Source organism: Mytilus edulis, chromosome 14 (genome assembly GCF_963676685.1).
Source record: "Mytilus edulis chromosome 14, xbMytEdul2.2, whole genome shotgun sequence".
Lineage (NCBI taxonomy): Eukaryota > Metazoa > Mollusca > Bivalvia > Mytilida > Mytilidae > Mytilus > Mytilus edulis.
Genome location: NC_092357.1, coordinates 25091509 through 25099704, shown reverse-complemented (window position 1 = coordinate 25099704; position 8196 = coordinate 25091509).

Below are 8196 nucleotides of genomic sequence, written 5' to 3'. Positions count from 1 at the left end.
GGTTCTTGTATTGCATAATCGTTGAGCATACATCAACATACATCAATTGATTAAATCTTTTGTTTCATTTAAGGCCTATAACGGAGTATTGTTATGGAACAGAGTCATATGGAAGTTGCTGTATTGTTAGAGGAATTTTCGTTTACTTTTGAGTATATTTTGTATAATATAAAATTACATTCTATGGGCCAAAAAAAATGATGACAACAGAAATTTAACTAAACGAAACATTTTGAATGATATAACTTTTCTTTTTTTGTCCTTTGTTGTCACATTACGTATACTCTGATTGTTTCTATCTGCTTTACATTCCCGACGTGCGTGTGTTTGTGCTCGAGCGTTCTTGGAGGTAAATAAAGAAAAGCACATCGGACGCACGAAATTTATACATAATTGATTGTTATTCTAATTTTTCTCAACAATGCATATATATCTATATAATATATATTCTTGAAATCATACAAATTAATTTATAGAAATTCATACAATTAATCGAACATCTATAAATGTGTTAAACTTTTATTCCAACTTCATGTAGTTGTAGCTGCAAACAAATTTTTTGCAATATCAAACAATATCTTACACTTTTCCTCAAATCTTGTATAGATTAAGCTACAAAAATATTTTTTTGTCATGCATCCGATTTCACCTTGAGAGATGCACACGCCTGATGAAGCTAATTTGTTTAGCGAAATATTGCGTATTTCTATTTAAAATCTAATAGAACTTTTAATGTATTATTAATGAGCGTGTTTAAGTTATATTCTTAGACATTTATATAATTTTAATTCAGTAACTGTATCAGTTTATTTTCACAAACTGATCAACGCTTAAATAGATTGAATGTTGATTGTTGCTATTTTTAGACATTATATATATATATTCTAATATATTTTAAAACTGAAGAAAATTTCCCTAACAGTTCTTTTAAAGAATGTTTGCTACTCTTATTTTTTACGTTTTTTACGTCAGATATTTGGAATCCTCTAATTAATCCACATTGTGCCTATAAAATTTTGTACGCTAAACCATAATTTTATCTTATTAAAATTCTATAACATATGCTTTAGCTATCTTTAACATATCCTACAAAATTCTGTTATTATTTCTTAGTGTTTGACACAATAAAAGTGGCAATGTAAATTGTATAAATAGTCTAGAGAGAATAATTTCCCGCCAAATTTTCCAATACAATATTTGAGTAACTTCTCACCTTTCACAAATATTTTTTTTCCAATGATTAGATTTTAATAAGAAGAACACAGTCATACCTTTAATAGAATCCTGTTTTTAAGGTTTTTATTTATAGATGTTTAATTAATTGTGACAGTCTTTTGAAAAGTTTAGAAACAGAGAAGCAAACAGCCTCAAGGTGGTATTGAGTCTAAAATAAAAATGATAGAATTTGTTCGTACTTTGCCAAAAAGTAGTATCTATTGATATATGTTGTAATATATGATAAAAATGATAGGTCACCGCGCATTTTCACAAGCTACAGGACGCGACAAAATGACACATTTTGTAAGGGTTATACAGGTTAAATACTTAAGGAAAAGATAGCTTTCAGATAATGCTTTGAGAATTTCAAAAGAAAAGATAGGGTCACCGTGAGTTTTTTTCCAACTAAAATACAAAATAGGAAAATTCCATGTAGAATCCTTAAGAAAATGCACTATTTTAGAGTTACCTCCCCTTAAAATGGCAATTAAAAAAAAAAAAAAAAATTAAAAAAAAAAATACAACACAAATTATCAACATTTGCAAAACTATTGATATTTATAAGTTATATTCATATAAATTGGTTCTTTTAAATGAAAATTCATATTAAATATCTGCATTCCTGCATCAAAGTTTGCTAACTTGATAGAAAGTCTGGACCTTTGGTTCACTGTTTTTTACAATCCAAGATGGAGGAAGACAACCATACCACCTTAAAGACTTTGAAGTAAAGCGTATATATAATATAAGAGATAAATATTGAAACATACATACCCAATAGAGAGAGTCCCGGAATAACAGAGGAACTGAAATAAAAATATGTAATCCGAGAAAATGTCGTTGTTGCTTGACAAATTTGAATCAAACAACCCAACGCGACCCTACGATTCAGTTCTCTTGCAGCAGCTTTATGTACAATATGTATTAGAAATAAATTCAGGGAAATTGCAATCAGCTGTATTATAATGATTGTAAAATATACATCACCCCGCACAAAAGGCATAAACAAAATAACGGAAACGTTCGTGTTCATGATTTGTTTTTGACTGAAACAGATAAAAATAATTCGGTTTTATACTGAAATATTACAACTAATTTTATGAGTTGGTTGCCGATGAAATAGGTTGTAGTTAGCACATATGTGAGGTGATTATTTACCAAAGCGAAGCATTATTATAATGACTTTTGTTATCTTAAAATTATTAGCTACTTAAATGTTATTATGTTTTCAAGTTACAACAGTTTTGCGATACGGAGGTCATTACCACATGCATATAACTGTTAAGTGAAACAGATAAAACAAACTCAAAACTGTTATGTGGGCAGTGTTAAATTAATTAATTCTGTGTGAAATTCACAAACAAATAACAAATAAAATGAAATTCACACAGACTTCATTTAACACTGCCCACATAACAGTTTTGTGTTTGTTTTATTTGTTTCACTTCAAAAACTAATATAATTTAAGTAGCTAATAATTTTAAGATAACAAAAGTCATTATAATAATGCTTCGCTATGGGCCTTAAATGAAATAAAAATTTTAATCAATTGATGTATGTTGATGTATGCTCAACGATTATGCAATACAAGAACCGCATATGGAATTTAAAAGGATTGCAAATTTTATGATGATTCTATCTTTATTTCAGGCTCCATGGATTTCATGTGCAAGGGATTGTATGTATGATGGTCTATTTTCCTCACAGCATCAAGGATTATAGTCGTTAGAAACTGCGAAAGAACACTTAGTCAATACAAATCCAAGGCTTTAAATGTCTGTGGATGGATTATTAGCATTCCTATTGTATTACTAGCCTTTGTATATGAAACAGTATCTCATATACAACTACCCAAGGTAACAGTGTTTGTAACAAGGACAGTTTTACAAATTACTGTAATTTGGCAACCCTTCCTTATATTATTACTTCTAATTTTCTGGCTAAGTTCAAGTACGCGTAATGCCGTTTCAAGACAAAACAAACGACTAGGACAAACCCTGCAATCAACCAGATGTACAGTTTGGCAACACAATAGATCGGCAGGAAAACACATGATCCGCAGTACAAGAAATCAACGAAACAAAAATGTTGACGGAAACTATTTTCAAAAGGTTGTGTATTCGATTTTTTGTCACATGACCTTTATCCTGTCACCCTATTGTTATTTATTTGTCGTGCAAATCTCATCGTGGAATATGTCTACTGTAGCTGGAAGCATCCCGTTATCAGAGCCGGGATCAGAGCATGATATACTTTATTGTCTTCTACAAGCAATGTTGCCATTACTACCTTTTGTAACCTTCGGTTATTTTGGAAATAAAACATGCAGAAGACTTATTGCTTATTTTCTTGGTAAGAACCAAAAAAATAATTGAAGATTTGCCATCTAGAGATATAGTCATTTGCGCTACCACACACGCTTGGAAAAAAGAAGTGGGCGTTTACAAGAAATTTTCTGTTTCAATGCAATCACCAGTAAGACTTTAAAAAAAACCTCAGTCAATAAACAATGGACCTTCGTTGCCAGAAATTTCGATAATATCAAACACAATTGTTCCTACTGACAAAACATCGTCAAGCACATTAGCCGAAAGTGTTGACGAACCCACGCTTGCCACAATCTCATGCATCTCATAAGGAAGAGAGTCAATAAGTTATGTAAGTCTCATGAAGATTTCATTCACAACGTATCTATGCTGGCCTCAACTTATAACCCTTTTGATAAAGAAAAACAAAAGTATTGTCATACTTTGTTTGACATGACCAATTTACATTTTATCTGCGATGATAACTTGTGTGATGCTTATGCTTTTAATCTGTTATGGGTAACTTGTGGTGGGTTGATGATGGAAGTTGTTATGACCTTGACGGCTATAAAGTCCTCACACGGTCGGTATGACTTTAGATACTTATTGATATTTCCAATAATCTAAATTAGCCTCATCATGGGTTTGTTTATTGTGTGATTAGTGGCTGTTTTGTTATAGTAATTATTTGAATACCAGCACAAATAATTCATGATTATTTGATGATCTGTGACTGTATATATGATTATTTTGTTTAATAAATTAAGTAATGATTATGTGACTATATAGGTAAATCATATTACTTATGTAATTATTTGGACACCACCATGGGAGGAAGGCGGAGAGGCTTACAAATATGCTATCGTTTTAGTTTTTATGATGATACTTCTTGAAACGTAGGGACCGTTCATTATTTACCAGATGGAAGGGCCGGTGCATTATAAATATTGTTTCATTAAAAGAGTAAATGCCCATCCTTTTAAATTCTGAAAAAAAGTCCTTGCCCATCTAAAAAAGTCTATTAAAAAGTCCTTGCCCCTTTAAAACTATAAGACAATCAAAAATGATTTAGATTCTTTTTCTATTTTAAAGTTTTTAAATGTTTATGTTTTGAAATCAAAGAATAGACTTTGGTGTTAACACAAAATTTAACATGTGCTAGTTAATTCCATATACATGTATATGTATATGTATGTATTTATGTGTGTATCAGAACCATACATTTTATTGTTTTTAAAAACCAGTATGAATATACATGTACAGATTTGATTTTATATGTGCAGCCTCAAATACAATATTGATATTACAATATCTTCCCTTCGTAAATTTTACGGACGCCATAAGGAGTTGGTTGACTGTTATGGAATAACCGTTTTACAGATGATATCGTTTATGTTCCTTATGTCGTTACTAAAATCCCCTTCCCTGTCATGAATTTGAGCTATCGAATTAGACTATTTAACGAATTTGTTATAACATGAGCAACACAACGGGTGCCACATGTGGACCAGAATTTGCTTAACCTTCCGGAACACATTAGATCGCCCCTAGTTTTTTTATTTGATTCGTGCTGCTTAGTCTTTAATTTTCTATGTTGTGTCTTGTGAACTATTATTTGTCTGTTTGTCTTTTCCTTTTTAGCCATGGCTTTGTCAGTTCATTTTCGATCTATGAGTTTGAATGTCCCTCGAGTATATTTCGCCCCTCTTTTACAATATCATAAGATTCTGCGAAATTTCATGAAAGAGTTGCCGCATTATCGTCATGCAAAAACGTTAACGTCATACGAATGACAACTCTAAAGATGAAGAAAGTAATTTAAACCACTAAGTTTTGGAGGTAGGTGTTATTTGATTTTTGATTATGATGTAATAGTCGAATATTAATTGATTTTAGAAAGTTGATTACATATTGCCAATTTACCCTAAATTGTAAATTTTTGAGGAAATATTAAGCTTCTCAAAAGAAGTGTTTTTCAAACTGCTTTATATCCAAAACCAAAAAAAATTTGTGTGGTTCAAGTTTATTGAAATTTTTAAAGTTTTGTCAATGGGCAAAGCAAAAAGTTTTTCAAAATTTTACGAAAATTACACGAGCCAAATTAATTTTAAGCAAGGTGTTTGGTACCACATTAATTCTTTAATGTATATTGTGTTTTGTATAATATGTAATGCGTTATGTTTACTGGTGCATGCATATATGGTGTAAGGTGTAATGGTTCATGGTGTAATGTGTAAAGATTCATGTTGTAATGTGTATTGTGTCATATCTCCATGGTTTATGTTGTAATGAGTAATGTTGTGATGTTTAATCATGTATCATGTAATGATAACTGGTGTAATGGTGCGATGATGTAATGTGTAATAAAAATGAGAATGGAAATGGGGAATGTGTCAGAGAGACAACAACCCGACCATAGAAAAAAACAACAACAGAAGGTCCCCAATAGGTCTTTAATGTAGCTAGAAATTCCCGCACCCGGAGGCGTCCCTCAGCTGGCCACTAAACAAATATATACTAGTTCAGTGATAATGAACGCCATACTAATTTCCAAATTGTACACAAGAAAATAAAATTAAAATGGTACAAGACTAACAAAGGCCAGCGGCTCCTAACTTGGGACAGGCGCAACAATGCGGCGGGGTTAAACATGTTTATGAGATCTGAACCCTCCCCCTATACCTCTAGCCAATGTAGAAAAGTTAACACATAACAATACGTACATTTAAAATTCAGTTCAAGAGAAGTCCGAGTCTGATGTCAGAGGATGTAACCAAAGTAAATACACAAAATGACAATAATACATATATAACAACAGACTACTAGCAGTTAACTGACATGCCAGCTCCAGACTTTAATTAAACTGATTGAAAGATAATGATTTCATCATATGAATATCAGGCACAATCCTTCCCGTTTGGGGTTTAGTATCATACCATCATAACATATATGAGAAGAACATAACCCGTTTCATGTCAATAACTGTTTTTTGAAAAAATGTGTTTAGTTCCGATGCAAAGACCCTATAAGTGAATCAATATTAACGCCAAAATATGCAATCTTTAATGACCTGACAACAGTATTGTAACTATATCCCTTCTTAATAAGTCTATTTAAAGGTTTTGTTAGTTTCTGAGGTGAATACTGACATTTTTGTGCTTTATAAAGAATATTTCCATACAAAAATGGATGTGAAATACCTGAACGTATAAAAAGTCTGCATGTTGAGCTATATTTACGAATGATGTCCTAATACCGATGATAAAATTTAGTAAATGTTTTGACTAGTTTTTGATATCGAAAACCCTGGTGTAATAATTTTTCAGTAATACATACATTTCTCTCGTTAAAATCTAAAACATTGTTACATACACGAGCGAATTGTACAAGTTGAGATATACAAACACCGTAATGTATATTGTGTAATGTGTAATGAATTTATGTGTTATGTGTTATGATGTATGGTAGCTGATGTATTGTGTTTAGTTTTAATGGTAACACCAATCAAGGAGTGTATACTAAATGGTTTAACAGTAACCAAGCATTCCAATTTTCATTTTATAAGGACCTATAGCATATTTATATGAGAAAACTGCATTTTTACTGCAATAAACTAAACGTTCAACAACTGCGTAGACTTTATTTAGATTTAGGAAAACAAGAATTGCATTTTCTGACATTTGGCTTTAATCTTTAATATGGTGTAAGTTAGAATGATTTGTAACAGTTCAGTAGAGTGAGCACACAATGATGTCATATACTATCATTGCTCATGATGCATTGGCAAAACGCGATTTTACTCGAGGACGTTTGTCGAATAAAGCTTATTTCAAGGTTATCACTCTTCGACGAGTTAACCTGGACACTTCCACTCAAATCAAAGCTTTATAAATGTTCACAAATATAATTCAGACAATCAGGTTTAATTCCCAATTTTCTACATAAAAAAATAACCGCATCAATAATATTGTTTCATATTTATATCATTGCAAGATCACATGACTACCTAAAAACGTCATTCATACCAGTTTTAATGACTAAACTTCATCTGCACCTGCACGTTTGGATTGGAAGGTTGTAAAATTGCGATTGTCATAAATAAATTCAACTGTGCTCCAACTAAGATTATACATTCCTTGAGTCGGTTTTACTTAAATACTTCCGACTAAGATTTATCGTAAGTCGTGAACAATTCAGTATACTTACGATCAATCTTAGTCGTTAGTTTTTTTGTGAAACGGGCTCCTGTATATCAAGTTTTTAGATTGATGCGTTTCTGTTGAAGTTTATCCAGAAAAGAGCTTCCAACACATGAAATGTTCTAAAGCGTTATTTTTATTTACTATTACTTGATCGGTACTTCTGCCGGTGAACTGTTAATCTCTGATGGTACTATTAGTTCAGTAGTCAGTAGTTTCATAAGCATGACATGTTTTGTAACATATTTTTCTAAAATTCGCCGTTGAAGAATTTAGAAAAAAGAAAGAAACTAAGATTCAAACTCGATTAGGCAAAATTGACTTAATAATTTTATGTAATTGGCAATTGATTTATAACAAACCTTTCTTAAATCGTCCGATTTTCAAACTTTTAAATTACAAAGAAACTAAGGTTTCACCATCCTCAGGTAAAGTACACCTTAGATATATTTGGCTATTTTTAAGATACTTTT